We start from the raw sequence: 24,883 nt of genomic DNA on the forward strand, positions 1-24,883 counted from the left end.
GTTTTATATCGCCATGATTCTCTTAAAAAGACTTATGCAGTTGACCATACCACAAACGATGTTACCAGAAGGATTTAAGTATTTTTAAAGTTTCATTTGGCAAATGTGTAATACCAAACATGTGCTTCATCATAAACCTTGAAAACATTTTTTTTTAGATTTTATTTAAATTCAAGTTAGTTAACATATAATGTATTATTAGTTTCAGGGGTAGAGAAAACATTTTAAACATTGGCATTGCAGGGGCGCCTGGCTGGGTCCATCTGTGGAGTATGTGACTCTAGAGCTCAAGGTCATGAGTTTGAGCCCCACGTTGGGCATAGACATTACTTAAAATAAAACAAAAAACTTGGCATTATAACCAAATAACTTATGTAGCTAAACTACATTTGTTTCCTGCCCCAGCACAAGAGTAACTTCTCCCATGTACCTGACACATAAAGTCCTTGGTAAAATTCTTAGCTATGTTCATGGGGCTTTCGCTTTACTTGTACAGCTAAGATTCACCAGATAGTTCTGCTGTCACGAACTCTAAAACAGTAGGACCTGAGAGAAGACTGCCTGTTTCCGTAATGAGCAAAAGATAAAAGGATGGTGTGATCTGGTGTCAGGAAAGATACCCAGCTAAATCCAACTCAAGCAAAACCTACTGCATCTTCCATTAAAAAAAAAAAGAAGAAGAAGAAAAAGATCATGGATTTAGTTTTCTTCTTTTTTCTTTCTTTGTTTCTTCCTTTCTTTATGGGGGGTAATTTTGGGAAGAAGGGAAAGTATAGAGAACAAATTTTAACTTATGCATGCCAAGACAACTCAATGGGGAAATTTTTCAACAGATGGTTCTGGAACAACTGGATACCCACATCAAAAGAATGAATTTGAGCCTCTTCTTTGCACCATATGCAAAAATTAACTCAAGATGGATTATAGCCTAAATGTAAGACCTCACACTATAACAGTTTTAGCAGAAAGCATAGGAGCAAATCCTAACTTTAGGTTAGGCGATGGTTTCTCATGAAGCATAAGTAAACAATAAATAAATGAATAAATAAAACTTATCAATTTTAAATTTTGTGTATCAGAAGGCATCATTAAGAAAGCACAATCCACAGAATGAGAGAAAATATTTGCAAATCACTTATCTGTCAAGGGGCTTGTATCCACAATATACAAAGAACGCTTACAAATATAAAAAACCCAATTTAAAAATGAGCAAAGAATTTGTAGAGACATTTACCCAAAGAAGATAAACAAATGGCTAAGGAACACATCAAAAATTGTTCAACATCATTAGTGATTAGAGAAATGCAAGCCACTGCCATGATAAGATACCACTTCACCCCCACTAGAATGGCTAACGTGAAAAAGACAGAGTAACAAATGTTGAAGAGAATGGGGAAACGTTAAGGCCCTTACATATTGCTGGTGGGAACGTGAAATGGTGCAGGGTCTTTGAAAAACACATGCTCGTGCAAAAAACCTGTACATGAGTGTTCGTGCAAGCATTGTGCTTACTAGCCAAAATGTGGAAAAAACCCAAATGTCCATTAACTGATGAATATATAAACGAAACATGGTATAGCCATACAATGGAATGTTATTCACCCACTGAAAGAAATGAAGTAGTGTTGCATGCTTGAACAAGGATGACCTTGAAAACATTATGCTCAGGGAAAGAAGCCCCTAAAGACTGTATGTTATGACATCATTTATGCAAAATGTCCAGAACAGATAAATCCAGAGACAGAAAGCAGATTAATGGTTGCCTGGGGCAGGGATGAGGTATGGAAACTGAAATAGGGAGGGACTACTAATGGGTACAGAGTTTCTTTTTGAGGTATTGACTATGTCCTAAAATTAGATTGTGGTAAATGACTATACAACACTGAATATACAAAAAACCACTGAAGTAAACACTTTAAGTGGGTGAATATTATGGCATATGACATATATCTCAGTAAAGCTGCAAAAAAAATTTTTGTTTTAATTGTACCTAATTCCGCCACCAGAGATAATACTCTAAATGTCTGTCATATGTATAAATGTTGCAGCCCTCCCTCAGTGAGGGGTTAGTGAGTGCTAAAGGGGGAAGTCATGGGAGTCTAATGATTAGACCGGAGGCAAGTTATCTTTTCTTCTCTTCATATTAAGGCTTGTCAATTTATTATCCACATTTCAATCACAGCTATAAGATGGTAATATGGAGACTTATTGGTTAAGACAAGACCCAGGTCATAATCACTGACTCCCCTCCTCTTTACCCATCCAATCAAACTTCTTCAAGGGAACACCTAAGTCCACTTGTTTCTCTCCATCCCATTTCTTTTTTTTTTTTTTTAAAGATTTTATTTATTTATTTGACAGAGATAGAGACAGCCAGTGAGAGAGGGAACACAAGCAGGGGGAGTGGGAGAGGAAGAAGCAGGCTCATAGCAGAGGAGCCTGATGTGGGGCTCGATCCCGTAACGCCGGGAGCACGCCCTGAGCCGAAAGCAGGCGCTTAACCGCTGTGCCACCCAGGCGCCCCTCTCCATCCCATTTCTACTGCTCTGAAGGCAACATTATTTCTCACTGAGATCGTTGGAAGAGCTCCTCCAACACATTGCCCTGCCTACACCCTTGTGCCCTGGATACCCATTTCCCATGTGGCAGCTAGGATAATCTCTCTCCAGTTTAAGACCCTTCAGTGTCTCTTCTTAATTTAGACTACAGTTAAAATCCCCTTCAAGTGACTCACAAGACAATGGGCTCCCCTACTGACCCTTCCAAGTCTAGGACTTCTCAAGTCCCACCCACCCTACCCCACCTTCCTTTCCAGCCACACTTCATTTCTTTCAGCTTCTAGGAGATAACATTCTCTATTTCTCTCTTTTCTAGGTCTTTGTACTACTGCTTTCTCCAGCTTAAATATTCTTACCCCCACACTCCCAGGTCCCTTCACCAGCCTACTGCTTCTCTTTCTTCAGGAATCATTTGGACGCCACTCCCTGCAAAAGTCTTTCCTGAGTGTCATGGCCCCAAGTGCTCTTGCTAAGAGCTGCCACAGAACCCTCTATTTCCCCCATGATAAGTAACACTTACTGCATTAACTGGGAATTGCCTACTCACTCTCCCCAGCTCCCCTTATCTGCTAAGAGGCTTTGGGCAAGTTACTTAACCTCTCCATGCTTCATTTTCTCCCATGAAACATGGAGATAAAAACAGTACCTACCTGATAGACTTGTAATGAGGATTAAAGAGATAGTATTTGTAAATCACTAAAAACAGTGCCCAGCACATTGCAAGTACAATGTTTGTTTTGTAAAAGTGTCACATGCATTGTAAGCCCCAGGAGAGAGTTTTTAAAATCTTATTCACTACTGCATCCCTATAAATTTTGTTAAGTTGACAACTACATCAATCAATTAACCAAGCAAATGTATAGGTAACTCAAAGCTAGCTCATATTGTCAAGACCCAGGGGTAAGAGTGGATACCAAATGAAACTAGTTTCCAAAGAAAGCAAGAGAAGAGAGAAGCCCAAATAAAGGCAACAGTTTAAATTAGTGGAGAAAGGATAGGTGATTCAATAAATAAAACTTGGGTCATTGGTTAACCATTTGGAAAAAGCTGAAGAGAGAATCCATTCACAGCACAAAAATAATTCCCTATGGAACTATTAATTGGAAAAGAAAACCTTAACCACAAGAGAACAAAACTCAGTATTTGAGGTGTGGTAGAACATTATAAGCATGGCACAGAGAGTGATATTTATCAGCACGGAAAGATGTTCTCTGTGAGAGCTCTATAGCTGAGTTGTTCGCATCCAGCTTCTGGAGGCAGACTGCCTTGGTCCATATCCCAGTTCTACCAGTTACTGTTATGTAACTTTGGACAGGTTACTTAGCTTCTCTGAGCCTCAGAGAAGCTGGAAAATGGAGGTTATCATCACAATAGAAACCACACAAGGTGTTACAAGGATTAAATGGGGAAATATTTGTATATCAAAAATGGTATAGAATGATGGCTGGCTGAGCCTATTTTTATAAGATAGATTTTATATAAAATTATGTCAGCTGGTTATGAACCTATTTTTATAAGATAGGTTTATATAAAATTATGTTAGCTTGTCATACCTCAGAGGTGGGATTATAGGTATCCAGCTTTGTCTTCCTTTTAACTGAATCTTCTAATTATTCTACAATGAGTACACACTACTTTTAAAATAAGGAAAAAAACCCACAAAAGTGATTCTTAACTTCCAAAAATTATTTTAAAAGTCTCATTGTAGAATATTTGTCACAGGGAGCCTGGGTGGCTCAGTCAATTAAGTATCTGACTCTTGATTTCAGCTCAGGTCATGATCTCAGGGTCATGAGATTGAGCCCCATGTTGGGCTCTGCACGGGGCATGAAGCCTGCATAAGATTCTCTCTCTCCTTCTGCCCCTCCCCACCCCCCATTTCTCTCTAGCTCTCAATTAAAAAAAAAAAAGTAGCCATCATGAAAAAATATTCATGATCTATTGTAAGAGGAAAAGGAGATATATGAAATAGTATGTACGGAATAATTTCCAGTGTGTAAAAAATACTTATTTAATGCACAGATACATGCAATCATGCATGGAAAAAACAAAGAATTTACAATGTTAGCAATGATTGTCTTTTTAAAATCTTTTAAAGTCTTGTCAAATTATATGTGACTTTATTTTTTCCATTGTGCGTCTTCTTATATTTCTAAATCTTCCCATATGGATATTATTACCTGTGAAACTGGAAAAAAAATTTTTTTTTTAAGAAACAGCATGAACCTTAGGGTAAAAGGTAGATTCTCATCTGAAACAGAGGGAAGAAAGGGTGGGTACAGATTTAGAGGTAGAAGGGAAGGAAGTGTTGGGGAGGAAGAATTTTCTCTGCCCTTTGAGGTCCTTCCAGCTGGACTAAGAATCAAATTGACATGAGACAAATTAACAAGAGAAAATCAAATTTAATAGTGTATTTACAGAGAATCCACACAGACATGGAAATTCTTAAAACAGGCAATAAGGCTTATATGAGGTAAGGAAAGGGGTAAGGGTCTGAGGATACCAAGGGGGAGAAAGACCATTAGCAGGAAGATGAAAAGAGGCGTTTGGAAAACACAGATGTCCTATTATGTAGAGATGTTTCTTAGGTAGAGAGGAATCTTTGTTAATAGCTCTCGTCTCTGGAAAGCAGGCAGTTGAGGAAGACGTAAAATGTTTTTTCTGAATCTGCTGGGTTTGGATTGCTTTTAACTTAAAATAATGTTCACAGCAAATTGGCCAATCTTGGGTTGGCCTGCCCTTGGTCCCTACAGAAGTATTTTCTCTGAAGTGGGAGGTAAGCGACAGAGAGAATGATTTCAGCTATGACAATAATAGTTGTGGGGAATGAAAAATGGTTAGAGATAGGTTAAAAAAAATGTGTGAACCAAGCTGAAGGGGCTACTATATTGAAAAAAAACCTAACTTAAGAACAGTGTGAGCTGTGAGCCTTCTGCCCCCATCCCCCCACCCCTGGGTCTCGGAAGCACAGGACAGGAGTCAGATTCACCCAAGGCTAATGAGAGGGTACAAAGGACATATATCATGCCTAGCAAAAGGTATAGAGGTTAAACACCAAAATATTAACAGCAGTTATTTCTGGCTGTTGGAATTATGGTTGGATTTTTTGTTTCCTTCTTTAACCTCACTTGCCTTTTTTTGCAATTGGCGGATATTGTTCCTTGATTAATTTTTTGACAGAAAAATAGATGAAAGTATTAAACAATGCAAGCAAATCTATCAAAGTAAATCCTCCTGAAATTTATCATCGAGCTTAGATCTTAGGTTTTGGTGTGCATGCACACACACACACAAACACACACACAATTATCATCTGGCAATACCACTTGTTAACATTTTGGCCAACATCTTTTTCTGTAAGCACATATACACAAATGTAGCAGATTCTGTCTCCTATGATCTGCTCTGCAAGTCAGAATACAAAGTCATAACTCTTCTTTATTTTTTATTTTTTTACTATTTGCTCCAGTCCATATATGCCACATTAGGAGAGCTTCCCTTAAATTCTTGCCAGCCACCAAATGTCTAAAAAATCTCAGGGGCTTTCTCATTCCAAAGGACAGAAGTTTTGCTATTGATTCCAGGAACTGTGGGACTTGGAAAATGTCATTACTCCAATGTATGCTGTTCATTTCATTGCCATGAGATGTCAGTGTTGAGGACAGCCTGCACAGTTTGACAGGTGTGACTACTTGTTGCGTTAGGTGGTCCCTGTTCACCCCAGTCCTCACCCATCCTGCAGGGGTATCCAGGCTTAAGCTCCCAAGTTAGAGTTTTCCCTTCGGCACTCAACACTGCCAAGGATGACAGTTGTCCCAGGGTGTTTGGGTCTGAAGACACTCACCACAAAGAAAAACTATTATTGTCTTGGAAAGGGCCACATGCTGGGCTCAAACCAACCCTGCCCTGTATTCTTAGCTGCTTGTGTTGAGTCCGAGTCAACACCCTGTCCTCAAGGTGATTTTGTTTTGGAGGGTCTCCCAAATAATTCTTGTTTTGTTTTCATTTTTGAGAGAGAGAGGGAGAGTGTGTGCTCATGTGAGCAGGGAGGGGCTGTGGGTGAAGGAGAGAGAATCTTAAGCAGGTTCTGTGCTCTGTGCGTGGGCTCCATCTCATGACCCTGAGATCATGACCTGAGCTAAAATCAAGAGTCGGATACTTAACTGACTAAGTCACCCAGGTGCCCCCCTTCCCTACTAATTCTGTGCCTGGCACTTTCCCTATTGTCCGACCACATCAACTACTGCTTATCTACATATGTTTATGTCTTATTTCTAGCTAAAACTTCTTCGTAAAGCAGACCGCATACATTATTTATCTCTGTCCAGTGGTAGGCTGGAGCCAACTCATACCTGCTCACAAGAGCCAATTGTTAAATTTTCAGAAATATTGTGAGCTGATTGTTGAAGCAGCCATTATGTAAAGTTAAATTATATAAATGTACAATTAAATAACTTATATTGACAGCAAACTTAATAATACTCAAAACTCACCACTTCCAAATCAGCACATTTAACAATTATCTGTGTCCTTGAGGTTCTTTACATCTGTTGTGTCTGTGTGTCGGAAACACTGTATAATTGTGTGCTACTATCTCTTCCCAACTTTGTGTTCAGTGATGTAATGTTGGTAGCTTGAAATCAGCCGTGGTAGGTCGGGGTATTTGCGTTATGAAAATCAACAAACACTCGTGGTTCAACCTTTACTGGCTTGGCACTGATGTCTGTATTCTCAGCAGCTAGAATATCATGGTGCCCAATAAATGGTGGATGGATGGATGGATGGATGGATGGATGGATGGATGGATGAATAGATCAGTGAATGGATGGATGGATGAAGGATTGGATGGATGGATAAGTGGGTGGATGGGCTGGTGAATGGACAAATGGATGATGGGACAGAATAATGGAAGAGGGGAGAGTAGTAGAGGCTTGGGGTCAGGAATAATAACCACAAGAGGATGTTGTCTAGGTGGGGTATTTAGTATTCTGCCTTTACCCTACAGAGCCTACCCAACCAACAACCTCAATTGTTCTATTTCCTTCTTTTGTAGGTTTCTTATGTTGTGTTCTTACATGTTGTGCAAAAGAGTGCAACATAATACAGAAAATGTGGCCACCCTATTTCTGAATTGTATGTTGCTTCATCACATTTCAAAAGAGCTATAAATTTTGCATTCTGGTTCATTCCATTGGAGATAGTGGTGTAGCAATGCACACTGCAGAACACAGGAAGCCCCACGTTTACCATTCACTACACACTGACACTGGCTCCAGGGGAAGGTAAGCAAGGGTGGAGTCCTTCTGTGGCAAGGTTTTCTTGACCACAAGTTCCGTTCCCATACACCATCTTATTCCAGTGAGTATACAGAAAAGGGAACTCAATATTACTACTAAAGCTGACTGTGTTCTTTGTACTAGGGCTCAGTGAAAATCATCCAAGGAGCCAGGTCTGAACTTCTTTTTCTCGTCCGATCTTCCTCATGTCCCCTCCCATGAAATTTCCCTTATCCCAGTTTTAAATATTTCTCTTAGGAGTCTTTCATGTAGTTTTCTTTTAGTGCATTAAAAAGAGGAGAGAAATTAGGGAAAAGAACTGGGAGCAGAAGCCTGGAACAATGTGGAGGAAAAACACTTATTATTGTTATGAACACCTTGCTTTGGAATTCCTTACTAAACAGCTTTCAAGGGAATTCTTTGATGAAAGTCATATCTGTGTCAATAAAATCTGAAGCCCCCCACTCCAGTAGTTGGCAGGTAACGTCTTGTCTTGTCCGGACACCTATTCAATTGTAAACCCCTTGGATTAGATGATGGATTTACATGAGAAAATGTCTGTTCGCCCTCTCTCTCCAGGGCCTGGGCTCTGCCTACTTGGAAGATAACACAAACCCTTCCAAACCCCGAAACCACTGGCAGAGGCCCTGAGTGTCAACAGTTCTTCACCCGATAGTGGGAGGTGGGATAAAGCTCATTGTAGGGCAAAAGGGGGCTCCCAACCTCCTAACACCCCAGGACCACCCACGGCTCTCTCGGGTTACATTCCGCTACTTCTGTGCTGATAGGAACCTTCTAAAGCCTCTGATCACCGAGATGAGGGACTCCGTTACTCACTCCTTTAGAAGACGTCTATGGAGCGCTGGTTCCCATCAGACCTGAAACAAATGTGCGAAGGTCGTGCTTGACCTTTGCCTTCAAACAGAGCTCAGTGCGGAGTAGGACAGACTGGCTGAAAAAATTAGAATATATGACTAGGTCCTGCAGCTTCGAGTTGTATGCCTGGACTGTGTTCTGGCACAGAAAATAAGAGATTTGAGAGATCGGCCCCAGCAGGGCAAACCCTCCTCACCCAGCCCTGTCCTCTTCGCCCGGTAGATATCTGAATGTTGGGGCCTTTTTTTTTTTTTTTTTTTAACATGGATGCATTTTCCTTTCAGTCATCCACGTAAGAAGCTCCCTGGCCCGGGTTTCCACAATGTTGGCTCTCCCGCTCTCGCAAAGCATCCGGCCTGCCCCAGCAACGCAGCCACATCACTGCCTCTTCACCAGTTTCTTTGCCCTTCATCTCCCCATCAGGAAAGTGAGGACAGTCACAGGGCACTTCCTTTCTTACCTCAGAAGGAACTCCGAAGAAAGAGTGACACACATTCCCAAATTTCTTAGGAGAAATGTGCCTCTGTTGTGATTAATATTATCACCTTGAAGTAAGCCCTGAGATCCTAGGTGTGTGGAAGGGCCAGCGCAGGACCCAAATTCTCCCGAGGTCGAGGAGAGAGGGAGGGAGGGGGACAAGAGAAAGAATCTTGCTTTTGAGACCAGTATCACCAAGTCTCTCCCCTCACAGAGTTATCTGGTCGAAACAGGGGCTGAGCAGAACTATTATCGTCAGGTAATATCTGTATCAGTAATGGTTATCTTTGCATAACTTTCTACTAGGCGCTCGCTGTCCATGGGACAAATACTGGCAGGTGCTCTTTCAGGAACTTTGGGTGCTCCGCTCGGCACCGTGTTCCACACCAGCACGGGGACATTTCTACTCTTCTATAAATAACCACCTAACCACATGGGTGTGACCAGAAGCTGGGTGTGTTTACAGGTTTTACAGGAGGTCACATGTCAGTTGTATTGAGGAGTGAGGACAGAGCCTAACCTGCCCCTTCCCCTCCCGCTCCCGCTCCCTCCATCCCACCCACACACAACACTGGACGCCTCCCCTTTTTTGTACTTTGTTAAAACACCGGGTGCAATTCTGTAAGAAAATAACTCATCTATCATTCTGACCTACGTCCAGCAGCCGCCCCTTCTGTGGGGTGGGCCGGTGTACCCCAGAGCTTAACCTGAGGGAAAAGGGGGAAAATCCTGCCTTCCTGAATTCTTGCTACCCAGCTTCTGATGTCTGGGGGCCTTTCAGCTCAGGGTGGTTAGTGAAACTCCTGCCCCATCACCACTATGTTTCCATGATATTGGAAGATGGGAGATTGCCCTTTATAGAGCACTTGGCTTCTGGCAAGGCCCCCCCGGAAGAGGCCCGCTCACTCACCTTCATGTACCCCCACCCATTTCCTCCAAATTTGCTTATTTACTCACTGGCGGGGCTGAGAGCCTGGGAAAGCCAAGCCAGAGCCAAGCATTCCACAAAATGTGACCATGACCCTCAGGGCATCTGGGCAGCCTCGCGCTCCCCCTACACCCCATACCTGAATGCTGGACCTGTGGGGATTAGGGTTTACAAAGCCGGTGCCTCCTGGAAATGGAACAAGTCTCTAAAATCCACAATAGAAACAACTTTTAAAGCCTTCAGCCTCAGAACAGTTTCATGAGGCTTGAGTTTTGTTTTTTGATGCTTGGTTTTTGGAGGCCTGGCTGCTTTCTGCTCACCTCCACCTTGAGCTGCAGGGCGTTTTTCTTCTTGCTTCTTTCCCTCCTCCCCGGGCCCCAGCACACTCTCTGGTCTACACCCTTGTTTATAAGTCGCGGTTCCCTGGTTCGGTTGGGCTTGCGGTCTCAGGGAGGATGGGCGGCCCCCAACAGTGAGCTATGCACCAGATAGAGTTCTAGGAAAGGAAAAGAAAGGTCTTGTTTTGAGGAGTAAGTCGGAGGTCCTGACACGGGGGTGCGGAGATGAAACATAGCTTGTTTTCACACTCTCAGCTGACAGAGATCAGAGCACAGGGACTGGCTGGAGCAGAGGGAAGGGGAACCCTGGGGCCTCAAAGTCAAGACCCACTACTAATAGCAAAGCTTCTCCACAGGCAACCTGAGCTCACATTTAAAGGGGGAAAATATTTTTTTTGAAGTATGCAGATAGATTAATGAGTCCAAGCTCCCAGGCACAATCACTGGAGAGAGAAGGAGGCCAAGGGCCTCCCCCGCGTTTTGTGCACCTGCGGGGGGGCATTGCGTTTAGAATCAAGGCAGCCCCTTCTTGGTTTTTCCTTCCTCTCTCTTCTTCTCTCTTTCCTTCCTTCCTCCCCTATCCTTCCCCTTTGCCCCTTCCCTTCCCCCTCCTTCCCCTTCACTTTCAGCTGCTCTCCTCTTAGAGGGAAGAGAAGAAAAGGTAGTTCCCTTTTTCACCCGAGTTCACAGGGCACCTGGAACCACAAAGCATCGGAGTGGGATTATTCTCTCTCTCCAGCAGCTCGGTGTAGCGTCTGGGCCTCTCCAGGTCTTTAGACGTAGAAGCATAAATACTGCTGTTAAGGAATGCTAGACTGCAAATACCAGGGAGCCAGGGTCAGAGAAAGATGGCATTTTACTCCATCCAGGGCATCCAGGGCCGGCTTGGGCCCGAATTCAGTGCACAGGACACATGGCATTGTCCTTCTTCTTCTTCTTCTTCCTTTTTTTTTAACTCTAGATCTTTGTTTTCACTGATACTCTTTTTTGCAATTTATACTTTAAAGCAAAACATCAAAGGAGGAAGGAGCTTGTCAGGAAACGAAGGAGGAGCGGGAATATCTTAGTCTGGAATTCTCCATTTGGTCCATCCAAATGGACCCCGAGCACGTAGGTCTTGCTGGGTGCCAGACAGGGCAGGCTGGAAGCTCATCTGAGGTGGGCTGGGAACCTGGGCATGAAGAGTTTTGGCATCTTGAGGGCATGTCTGGGACTCATCTCTGCCCTGCAGTGTTCACACGGTACCCAGAGCCGAGTTTCTGAATTTCTTGGAGAGCTGAAATTTCAAATCCAGGAGTGTCTCCGGATAGTCTCCCACAGAACCTCAAAGCACAAACAAACCAAACGACAAACACCCCTCCCTGCAAAAAGGAGATGCCGTCTGGACGTATATTCCTTCCAAGAGAAAAATATTCTGCCCTCCCCTCGTGCTTTTTCTTTTTCCCTCCTTCTGTTAGCAAACCCTCTTGCTCGACCCTAGACCCCAGCAGAGAAAACCAGAAACAGACAAGACTCTTAATTCATGCTCTTAACTAAAATCCATGGTTTTTATTTCTTATCACACCTTCTTGAGGCATTGATGAAGGCGTTTTGCAGTGACCGAAACATCCCAACTACCAGAGCCAGCCCAGAAACACCCTGATAGCAACGCAACGCCTAGAAGACCACAGCCTGCATGTCCCCTTCCCTGCCCATGACTGTGAGCTGAACACATACAGACTCCCACCCGAGACCACCACCTGTGCCTGCTCTCTTGTGCATATGCCTCACACACACACACACACGCACACACACGCATACACACGCATGCCCACGACTTCTCCCTGTAAGACTCTAGGTGTCCTCTAGCCAGCAGAGAAGTTGGATATAAAAGCTTGAGCCAGCCCACTCCCTCAGCAGCTGGCATCCAAAATTCATCTCTCCCGTTCTCTTTTCCAAACCCTCGTCTCTGGAGTTATTGGCTTCTCTCACAATGAGTTTTTCCGAGTTTGTCTGTAACGGTGTTGGCCAACCTTAGCCAGGAGTTGTGCTTTCGATTTGCCCCCCACCTTGGGATTCCCCAGGAAGCAACAGTTGGCCAGGGCACCGGGGTTCACTCAGTCGTTTCCTGAGTTAGCGGCTGTGATAGATGGATTGCGAACACTTCCTTCCTTCCTCTTTGGGTTTTTTTTTTTTTTTTCTGGAGTGTAGCCATTGAAAGATCTTCTGACCCAAATTATTTTTCTGTCCTCTGTAAAATCATAAGTCACTGCGATATATATATTAAAAAAGAAGCCATGGAGGGAAGAGTTTTCAAAAACATGTGGCCCAAATCAGAACATAACAAATCCCAAATTTCAAATCCCTCTGTTTTGTTGCCATCCCCACAAAGAAGAAATATTGAGGCTAAGAAGAAACAGGTCAGGAGATAAATGGATCACACAACCCGTACGACTTGTACATGCACAGGGACGGAGCTACCTCTATGGGCCCCCGGCTGATATATGCTTTTCCAGGGTCCCCTGCCCCTGGTTCCTGGCCTACAGGGCCTGCTGTGGTCCTGCCCTGCTTAATGTGGGGTCCGCACCAATGGTCTTTAACTGTCTAGGATTTTGAAACCCAAACAAAATTTTGGAAAACTATGTACCCTTGCATAACTAAAATTTTTTATCATTAACTTTTAAGTTACAAAGGATATCTAATATAAATATATATATACACACACACGTATATATCTCCATCATCCACATAAAAAAAATCAATGATCATGTTCTTTGAGATTTGGGAATGTTCTACATTTATCCTTTCTCTTGCTGAATTCGTATTTCCATTCTGTGACTGCCATCCCAATGGAATTTTATCCTGTCACGGCAACTTCTCAGATAAATTGTCAACATTTCATTTTATACTTGTCACAAGAGAAACACCCCTGAGAGAGCTACTGTAACTATTCAGTAACTAGTAAGACTTTTAATAGGGGAAAGAAATGATATTTAGATGATCATTAATATATTAGACTCTGTTTTGTTTTTTTGTTTTTTTTTTTTTAGACTCTGTTTTTTTTTAAGAATTTCTAGAGTAAGATCATTAGGCTTACTCTAAGACTGTAACTTAGGCAGATAGGATCGATCAGTATTTCAGATGGATTCTTATTTCATTAAAATCTATTAGAAAATTGATGGTGTATTTTATTAAACATGCTGGATACATTCCAGAAGGTGAGGGTGATTCTACCACTCCAAGAAGTTTTACTTTGGCCCAAGAATTGCACAATTTCTCTTCTTACACTGTAATGCATTTTTATACTTGAAAGTCTTCTTCAAGAGATGACTGAAAACATCGGGTCTATAATGTTTTCTTAGCACTGAGTCTGCCCTTACCCCAAGGAGCATATCACACCACAGAGCACATCCGAAACTCAACTCAAATCACAGTGAGTAGAAACTGAGTCCTTGGAAGTTTGTCAGTTGCCCCAGTTAACTACTCCAACAGTAACAGGCTAAACCTCATTAACATCATTTGTGTTTTGGATTCTTCAGTAGATTACAATGGTGGAGCTATACTGATCTACCTAGTCCTCATTCATTCTTCCACTGGCACACATATTTTAGGGAATTGGTAAGATTTCTAAAAGCAGGCAGTAGTCATGGGTAGAGACAATGCCCTTCCCTTTCACTCATCCCCTCATTCCATCCCATCCACCCATCCCATCCACATAAGGTTACCTAGAGCATCAGGCATAATGCTAGGAATGGAGATGAGAGGCCCTCAGAGACTTGCTAGCAGGGCCCCAATTATAATGTGGAATAATACATGAGGTGCTCATGCGCGAGATGCCTTTGGAGCACAGAGGATGGGCACCTGACTCAGACTGAGGCCCGATGACCACACTCATCATGCTGGCATCAGAGAAGTAGGTAATCATTAAACCGAAAGCAGTGGGGATGTCAGGATGAATTTCAGAGTTTAGATTTGGCAAAGTGGGTGAAAAGTGGAGTCACTTATTAAGATAAACGATTAAGGAGGATACAATATCTGCCTGGTCCTCAGCCCCTTCTATGGAAAACTGCCCTACCATACACTCTTATTTTAAAATACTTTATTCAGATATAATTCACTTACCATACAATTCACCCATTTAAAGTGTACGTGTCGGGGCACCTGGGTGGCTCAGTTGGTTAAGCATCTTCCTTTGGCTCAGGTCACAATCTCCGGGTCCTGGGATCGAGCCCCATGTCTGGCTCCCTGCTCAGCGGGGAGTCTGCTTCTCCCTCTGCCTGCACATGCACTCTCTCTCTGTGTCAAATAAATAAATAAACTCTTTTTTTAAAAAGTGTAAAAAAAAAAAACAAAAACAAACAAAAAAAGTCTTCTTCAATCATTCTATCACAAATCTCTGCCAGAAAAAAAATATGCATATGTATGTATAATTTTCCTGCAAATAATGGCTTTAAGCATTAAAATTTTGTCTGGATAGTTATTACAATTATTAGTAGTACAAAATTGATCATAACAATACACACACACACATATGTGTATATATACCATGACTTCTTTCACCATAAAATCAAAATTCTGTTGGAACTGTATCTCTTATTGAGATGGACAAAATTGACTTTATTTTTCAGTTAATTCATCTACCCATAGATGAATATTACTTTTTGTTGTAGTAAAACAGGAATTCATTATATATTCTTTTTTTTTTAAGATTTTATTTATTTATTAGAGAGAGAGAGTGAGCAAGAGAGTGAGAGCACAAGCTGGGGGGGGAGGGGCAGAGGCAGAGGGAGAAGCAGGCTCCTGCTGAGCAGGGAGCCCAATGCAGGACTTGATCCCAGGACCCTGGGATCATCACCTGAGCCAAAGGCAGATGCTTAACCGACTGAGCCACCCAGGCGCACCTTGTTATATATTCTTATGTTTTGTTTCCATAGGTGTAAGCACTTAGAAGCCAAGTTCACATAAACAAATAAATGAGAAGGGAGTTTATTATAGCATCGTTATCCAATTCTTTGCACTAAATAGATATTCTCTAGTGCACAATTTTAATCATCTCATCACTTCTTTTACGATATTTTTATTAATGTCTGGGGATTAGAACTAACATCTTAATTTATAACAATCTAGTTTAGGGTAATGCCAACTTAATTTCAATAGCATATAAAAACTTTGCTCCTGTATTCTTCCACTCACTCCTCCTCCTCTGTGCTGTTATTGTCATATAAATTAATCCATCAACACAGATTTGTAATTATTGCTTTATGCAGTTGTCTTTTCAATAATGTAGGGGGAAGTTACAAAGAAACAAAAACAAAATAATTAAGCCTTTTTTATTTACCAGTGCAATGACCTTGGCCAGTGTTCCATATCTTTTCTCAAGGCTTCAAGTTACTGTCTAGTGTCCTTTCATTTCAACCTGAAATGTTCCTTTTACTATTTCTGAGTCACATCTATGCCATATTTCTACTATAAATAAAATTCCTCATTTGTTGTATATCTGAAACTATATCCATTTCTCCTTCATCCCTGAAGGATAGTTTTTCCAGATACAGAATTCTTGGTTGACCTTTTTTTTTTCTCTTTCAGGACTTTAAATATGTTATCCTCTGTTTTCTGCCCTCTGTGGTTTCTCATGAGAAATCACCTGTTGGTCTTGTTGACGATCCCGTGTATGTGATGAGTCACTTCTTCCTGCCTTAAGACTCTCTCTTTGTTTTTGGCTTTTGACAGTTTGGTTATAATGCGTATAGATATGGATATCTTTAAGCTTATGTGGAGTGTGTTGAGGGTTTTTTTTTTTTTTTGATGTATAGATTAATGCTTTTGAGCAAATGTGGGAACATTTGGCCACTACTTTTTTCAAATATCCTTTCTGCTTCTTTTTCTCTCTCTCCTCATTCTGAGTGATAGATAGATATCTGAGTGATCGATATATCTCGGTGGTGTCCCACAGTTCTATGAGGCTCTGATCATTTTTCCTTACTCTTTGTTCCCTTCTGTTCCCCAGTCGGGATAACTTCAATTGACCTCCCATAAGTTTACTGATCCTTTCGTCTACCTGGCCAAGTCTGATGCTGAGCATCTCCAGTGAATTTACTTTAGCTATACTACACTTTGCATCTCCAGGATTTCTATTTGGTTCTTTATTTTACAATTTCTATATTTCTTGTTAAACCCATTTCTATTACCTCCCACCCTCCACTTTGGTAACCACCAATCTGTTCCCTGTATTTATGATCCTGCTTATTTATTTGTTTAGATTCTACATATAAGAAAGAGCATGTGGTTTTTGTCTTTCTCTGACTTATTTCACTTAGTGGGATGCCCTCAAGGTCCATCCATGATGTCACAAATGGCAAGATTTCATTCTTTTTCATGACTAATATTCCATTTTAGATAGACAGATAGACAGGTGTAGATATGTCCTACAACTTCTTTACCCATTCATCCATCAGTGAACACTGACTGTTTCCATATCTTAGCTCTTGTGAATAATGCTACCATGAACATGGGGGTGCATCTATCTTTTCAAGTTAGTATTTTTGTTTTCTTCTGATAGCCTCTACCTTCTTGTTGATATTCTATATTACAGAGACATTATTCTCACATATAGTTTCCTTTAATTCTTTGAACATATTTTAAATAAATAATTTAAAGTCTTTGTCCCAGTAAGTCCAACATCTAGGCTTCTTCAGGAATAGCTTTTACTGATGGCCTTTGTTTTGTCTTGTTTTCTGTGTGTGGGTCATAGTTTCTTCTTTCACGTCTCATAAATGTTTGCTAAAAAGTGGACAATTTAAATAATGTTATGTGGGAACTCTGAAAATCAGATTCTCCCACCTTTCTAGGGCTTTTACCACTGCCTTCGGCAGCTTCAGTGTTCACCAGTTGCCTCTGACTATTTCCGACAAGCAGGTCCAGGGGAAAGGCTGTTCCCACTGGGTAACTCTGAGTCAGGTTAAATAAAGACAGCTTTGCCAATGGGGTCTTCCAGGGAACCAACAAACAGATCAAATCGTGGCATTTCTGGGATTGGGGTCTTGAAACACCAACCACATTCTCTAACCATTTCAATGACTGCCAGTCTGTTTGCCCTGTGACTTGAGGCTCTTGGTTTCCAATGCTACCACAGAGCTAGGGAGGAGGAGGTGGGAATAGTACAAATCACCATTTTTTCCCCCAGTGTTCCTTTTTGCTTTTGCAGAAGAGATGGTTTCTGAAGATCCCTTCTCTACCATCTTCTCTGATATCCCAGCTGATTCTCCCAGCTTTTTCTCAATCGTATGCTAAAAATCTCATAATGACTTAGCTCCAAAAATTATGCTTATTCATCTATCAGTAACAACTCAATGAGATCCTCTTTCCATTCTTTGAAAAGAGCTAGCTGTGATTTGCCAAAGGATTGAGTCCCTGTCATTTAATGTCATCGATGTTTTCAATAACAGTACTTCATACTGTCCCTTGGGTTGGTACCCAGTGATTTATGTACCACGGAGCAATCTTCCATCACAAGATTTAGGATGCGGAGAGGTATGCCTTGCTTTCTAAGTTCAGAAAGTCACACTTTCTCTTCTGGCCTCCTTTCTGTGAACAGAAATGCCCTTTTGGGTCTAGAGTCACAGTCTAGGAAGGAGCATTGTAACTCCCCCTAAAGCCTCCCCTAAATTTCCCAGAGACATGAAGGACTGGTTCTCCCTGCTTTCTCAGAGTTCCCTTTCCTCACCACTTCTGCATCTTTCTACAGATCCCGTACCAAGAAAGTGGTCCTGAGGTTAGGAAGGGGAAGGAGAGGTGCACTGTACAGTGATCCCTGGTAACTATTCTAAGGTGTGTTATAGAGCCACAGAGAAGGATTTCCATCTCAATTCATGTCATCAAAACCCTAGGTGGTAAATGCTATTATCGGTGGAGTCATAGGGTTTCTATACTGGAGAGGCTTTGGAATTACATTTTGGTTGAGACAGAGGGTAGAGACCAGGGACTGAGTCTTGAAGTTGTATTTGTGTAGTTAGCACAAGGTATTGGGAAAGAGTGTGTTTTAATTTGGAGCAGCTTGAGGAGAGAGGGCTGAATTCCAGATTATTATTCGATTTTGCAGAGTCAGATTCAATAACCTCAGTCAGAGAGCTGGTGTAGCAAAGCCAGGATCGAAACTCAGTTCTGCCAAATCCTAGAACCAGTGCCTTCTGTGCCATTTTATAAAGTCACTAGTTGCGGGTTAACCATTCCCAGCAGTCAGACCCTTAGCCCAAGGCTATTCCTTGCACACCATACCCGATGTGAGTTTTGCCATGGAGACCATTTTTACTGGGCTCTTCTCCCTCCTTCCAGAGCAGAGTGAGCAGATATACTCACTGGGTTGTTACCCTCACTGTCTTCAGTCCTACTGAAGAGAACCATCCCGGGCTTTGGTCAGCCTGTTCCACAGCCTTCTCCAGCACCTGCCACAAGTGACCCCAAGTGTAGATACACCAAATTTGGGGAATGCGTGCAGGAAGGCTTCCAAAGCCTCTGGGCTGTCATCTGACAAGGTGGGAGCTCCTCTTCACAATCGGAAAACTAGAATGTCATTAAAACCCCTGTTCCTTGAGTCTCAGCACCTTGGTTGTGGCATTCTGCCGTTAGACACATTTTAAGCGCATTTTTACAGGCCAAGGTACCCAAAGAGAAGATTATTTCTGGCTCTGTGGTTTTTTTTTTTGGGGGGGGGGGTTTAACCTTCTTTTTCTTTCTGGATTCCAGCCACTCCTCAGTTTCAATTCCTCTCTCCTACTTGGTTCTCCTTTCTGTTTCTGGACATTTTACCCCTAATTATTTCAGATTCTTCTCCCTGCTCTGAAGTGTTTGTATCTGAAAATCAAAAAGACTTTCTAGAGAGACTGGGAAATTCTCCAGAAGTGGGGACAGAGAAAGGATTGTGACGTTCATCCTCTATTGGAATGAAAGCCCACATTGGATGATGACATTTTCCCACTAGTGTGGCTTCCTCCTTTAAGCATTTCACAGATGGAAATTTCTTTTTCAAAAGGGCAAGCCTTGTGAAAAATGTTTAAAATTAATAAATAAATAGTTGATCATTCTAAATTTTCATGCCACTAAAGAATATTGTGTTGGTGCTTCTATGTTCAGCGCAACACATGTACACTTACACATTTACTTAAACGTTCCCACTGGGCCTGAAATATACTAGACATTTATCATTATTTTTCAAAGGGATAGATGAATAAATGACTGACTGACTGAATGAATGAATGAATGACCACAGGAGCCGGAGAGTAAGTTCTTCAAAGCAAGGACGAGGACTCACATGTCTTTGAAATTTGAACACCTAGGATAGCACAAAGTGGGTACCAACTGTTTAGGGTAGCATAACAGCTCCGCCAAGTTCCCGCGCCTTTGACCTCGACGAAGTTCTATTGTTACACTTAGCCCAGATTGTCCCAAATGGTCTTTGCACGAAAGCGTTGGCTCATACTGGCTCAATTTTCCGTTTGTTCTCTACCCCAGATCTGATTATCAGAGCTGTTTGCCTCAGTCCCTGAAAAAGCAAGGTCCTTTAGTTGTTGTTCCAGACTCACCTCTTCCGAGTTAGTCGAACTACTCCCTGTAAACAACACCCCTGTAGTTCCCCCTCCCTGATTGCCTAGCTGCAGCCAATGAGCTTCCCTAGCCTTGGTCCTTCTATTCTAGTACAGATTTGAGGAGGCTCAGAATAGGCCACCCAAAAATATGCCACATTGGCACTGGGATTATTTTTAGCTGACAGCCATTGAGAAACACCAGACATAGGAGAACTCTCTGCCCTCTCCCTTCCTGCCTAAAAGCAGGGCAGGCATTCCCCTTTGCAAAGGTCTGCTCTCTCCCACTGGGGTGACTCTGGAATGACTCTTGACCACTGAAGACAGTTTTATCACTGGAGACAGTGAGATGAGTGCACCTACCGATGGAACTGAACAGCCCTTACTGGCCACGCACATCCTAGTCCCCTCTCCAACTTCACCACCTCTAGGAGCCCAGACCTCCCCCTTCTCCTTTGTCTGGTCACTGATCGGATCTTATCACTCTTCGTTGAAATGATGTATAGACCGAGTCAACCACTTCTCTGGGATTTCGACTTCTTTTCTGCGAAGCCCCTCTGCATATAGAAATGTTAATACAATTTCTACGCCCTTTCTCCTGTTAATCTGTCTTGTGTCAGTTTAATTCACAGGTTCCCAAAAGACCTAAAAGGATAGAGGAAAAGGGTTTTTTTCCCCCCTATAGATTCTTAGGTGAATTCCTCAGTAAAATTTTTGCCCTCTCGTATTCAATTCACACTAGAGCTTCCTGCCATATATTCGTCACTGTTACTCATTTAAAAAATGCAAATTGATCAATGACTTTCTTCCTGGTAATATCCTAGGAGGTTGGAGATACTAAGTTTAAGAGGAAAGAGGCCCTGCCCTTGAAAAGGGAAGGGCAAGGGGGAAACAGGTACATAAATAAATAAGTGGACCAAGGAAGTAGGACAAGCATTTCAACCTGGAGATATCAGAGAAGGCTTCATGGAAGTGGTAGCCCTTAGAGCAAGCTCTGGAAGATGAGTGGATGTGTCCCAAGTTGGGAGGACAAACAGGAGGTGGGGAGCCATGTCAGGAAAGGTTTGGAGTATCCACAGCTGGGGAGCTGTGAATGGCTCAGCCGTCCCTTATGTTTTCCACGTATGAGAGACTCTGTGATATGGTGAGTGGGGGTAAAGCTGGGGCTTGAGTCAGATATCGGCCCCACCGCAGGAGGCATGACCTTGGGTGGGTCGTTTTACTTCTTGGGCCTGGAAGGAAAATGAAGATAATAATACCAATTCCACAAGGTTGGTGTGAGAATTCAGTGAATCAAGGGACTTAGAACTATGCCTGGCATTATATAAGTGTTAGCTGTTAATTATATATTTTCTCCATTTTGCCCATTTTTGGCATTTATATAAATAGAATCATTTTATATTTTTTTGAGATGTTTTTAGTCAACACTGTTTTTTCTTTTTTTTAAAGATTTTTTATTTTAGAGGGGGGAGGGGCAGAGAGAAAGGGAGAGGGAGGGGGAGAGAATCTCAAGCAGACTCCCTACTAAGCACAAAGCCCGACACGGAACTTGATCCCAGGACCCTGATGTCATGACCTAACCCAAAACCAAGAGTCAGATGCTTAACTGACTGAGCCACCCAGGTGCCCCAACACTGTGCTTTTGAAATTGATTCATATTGTTACTTGCCTCTGTAGTTCATTAGTTTTTCGGCTTAGCCAACACATCATGCATATACACCTTATCTCTGTAAAGTGAGTGTGGATTTTGGAGAGCAGGGACTGTATTTCCTATATTCCTTGCTTTCAAGGCGTTCTCAGTGGCATTAGTGGTTTGTTCTTGGAGACTGTTAGCTGTCTTTTTAGAATATCTCATCAGAGAAGACAAGACTGGGGGGAACTTACTGAAGGTTGTAGAGATTTTGCACCAAGCGTGGTGACCGCCCATTCCCCACCCGGACTGATGCTTCGATCAGAGAGATGGCCCCACGCTGGCCATGAGAGATTCGAGCTGGGTAATTATGACTGGGTGTGTTTAGTGTACCCTGTGCTATGTCAGTTCCTTTACATGAACTCTCCTATTGAACCCTCAGAACAAGCCGAAGGAGGACGTTTGCCGAGGCTGCCATAACAAAGGACTCCAAACTGGGGGCCTTCAGTAACTAAAATTTGTTGTCTCGTAGTTCTGGAGGCTGGAAGCCTAAGATCAAGGTGTCGGCAAGGCTGGTTCCTTCCGGGCGAGGGGAATCGGTTCCATGTGTCTCCGTTGGGTTCTGGGGTTTGCAGGCCACCTTTGGCCTTCCTCGGCTTGTAGATCTCTGCCCTCATCTTCGCATGGTGCTCTCCCTGTGTGCGTGATTCTGTGCCAATCCCCCTTTTTTATAAGGACAATTCATATTGGCATTAAGGGCCCACCCTATTCAAGTATGACCTCATCTTTACCAATTATACTTGCCTTGACCCTAGTTCCAAACAAGGTCACCTTCTGAGGTGCTGGGGTTAGGACCCCCACATATGAATTGTGGTGGGATTGGGGGGGACACAGTTAAGCCCATAACAGGAAGATACAGAAGAGAAGCCTACAGAGATTGTGCTAAGTTGCCGATGTGGAAAGGCTGGGGGGCCCAGGGTTAACATGGTGACCTGGTGGCTCTGAGATGGGAGGATGGAGGTGGCACAGACCCCAGGAGCCACTGGGATGCCGTGGTGACCCATATCCTCTGCAGCCCCCCCCCCCCCCAAGCTGTTCCAATGAGAGGTGACAGGGTGAGCTCTGGAGCTAGTCAAACTGGCCACTCACCAGCTATGAGCTCTTAGGAAAGTTATCTAAGCTCTCAGAGTCCCATTGCTTCATCTGTGAAAGAACAGCATCCCCATCATGGGGCTGTAAAGGGTAAAGGGCACAGGACGATGGGTAAAAAATGTGGTAATGGTCAAAACTGACACCCTCCCTTCCTCCCAGCCAGCGTGAGCCCAGATTTCCTACATTTGGGCCCGTTGTGTGTGTGTGTGATAAAAACAACATAAATTTACTCTCTGAACAATTTTTAAGCCCCGTTGACTGTATATGTGTTGTTGTGCAATGGATCCCTGGAACTTTCTCATTTTGCATGACGGAGACCCTATGCCCATCAAACAATAGCTCCCACTCCCCGCTCCCCCTGGCCCCCAGCAACCACATTCTTCTTGTTCCTATGAATTTGACTACTTTAGATGCGTCATAAGGGGGGGGGGTCACGTAGTATTTGTCTTTTTGTGATTGGCTTATTTTATTCAGCATCGCGTCCTCAGGGTTCATCCATATTGTGGCGTGTGACAGACTTCTTTCTTTTATAATGAGGAATACTATTTACATACATATATATATCTCACCGTCTTATCCGTTCACCTGCCAGTGGGCATGTAGCTTACTAGCGCATCTTGACCATTGTGAATAATGCTGCAGCGAACATGGCAGAGCAAGTATCAGTTCAGGATCCTGTTGTCAGTCCTTCTGGATATATACCCAGAATTAGGATTGATGGCTCAGATGGCATCTGTTTTTAATTTTTAATTTTTGAAGAATCTCCATACTGTTCCGTGGTGACTGCACCATCATACGATTCAGATCCATTTTTATTAATTTAAGTAATTAAGTACAGCGCTTGACCAGAAAAGTCATTTGAGTGGGAACGGGGGTGGGGAATGGTGGGAGGAGGGTCAGAAAGGAGGAAAACGAAGGAGAGCTAGAGACGGCGTCCTCTCCCGCTGTCTGCCTCCGGCTGTTTCTTAAGTGGAGGGGGGACACTACTGACCTTTGGGTCTGGACAATTCCTCTTGAGCCACTGTCCCACACATTGCAGGAAGGTTACCAAGGCATTAAACACCAGTAATATCCCCAGTCATTGTGCAACCCCAAACATTCATGTATTTCCAAACTCTGCCCTAGGGACGGTCCCGGCCCTGGTTGAGGGCGATTGGAGGTTCCAGCAGCCCCCGAGCTGCATGCTCTCTTTGGGAAGCCCACAGCAACCAGCGCAGGGGTAAGCCCAGGCTGGTGCCCAAGTAGCCCTTCATGACCGTCGGACTCTAGAATTGCTCTGTTAGCTAACATGCAGCAGGGAGGTACTGGAGTCAGAGGGCTGAAAGCCGTCGGCGGAAGGGAGGAGGGGGAAGGGAAAAAGCGGCGAAGGCATGTATAAGCAGCAGTTCCCACCAGTGAGACACCCAGCCGGGTGTTTCACCTGAGAGTCCCTCCTGTGAGCCGGTTTGAGCGGGTGTGGGGCTGAGGACCTGTGCAGAAGGCCTCCTGAATTGTCCTGAGGTTACCTTTAGCTCATTATAATACAAAGATCTCCTTCTGTGGGCGGGGTTTTCTACCATTTTTGAGCACGCGAGGTATGTGCTAGCGTGTTGACTCGCTAGACTTGTACAGCGGAGCCAGAATACGAGCGAGCTCCCCAGTGTAAACGCAAGCTCCTACCCCTGCCCCCTAACACACTGAGTGGAAGCTTCCCATGCTAACCTCAGGGGGGATGGTGCTTTGAGAGCTAGATCCCTGTCGCCTTACTCGTAAGAGTAATAAAAAGTTCTTTGCTTCCAACACTTCTTGGGTTGTGTTCAATTTAATGCACCCCAAGTGACAAATCCCTTGGGTTTGGTTACACTTTGCCATGGCTGGACTTTTGCAGCTCCGTTTCCATGCTCTCCCCTGGGAGAAGCTGGTGTAATGTCAAGGGTGCAGTTACTAGGGGAGGAGACAGGTTCTGAGCTTGCCGAGTGGCAGTCTCTCCAAAAGCACTCAGTAATTCGATGAGAAACCACTACACACCTATTAGAACGGCCCAGATCTAGAAGGCTGTGAGTACCACGTGCCGGTGAGCATGTGGAGCGATGGGAGCACTCGTTCACGGCT

The 24,883-nt window shown here is 43.2% G+C and overlaps 1 protein-coding gene across 1 annotated transcript in view; it reads left to right on the forward strand.

Annotated features, from left to right (window-relative positions):
- RIPOR2 (RHO family interacting cell polarization regulator 2) overlaps positions 1 to 24,883 on the forward strand; it is a 222,326-nt gene that overhangs the window by 83,957 nt on the left and 113,486 nt on the right. The gene's annotated exons all lie outside the window — the stretch shown is intronic.

The sequence above is a fragment of the Ursus maritimus genome, unplaced genomic scaffold (assembly GCF_017311325.1).
Source record: "Ursus maritimus isolate PB19 unplaced genomic scaffold, ASM1731132v1 scaffold_30, whole genome shotgun sequence".
Lineage (NCBI taxonomy): Eukaryota > Metazoa > Chordata > Mammalia > Carnivora > Ursidae > Ursus > Ursus maritimus.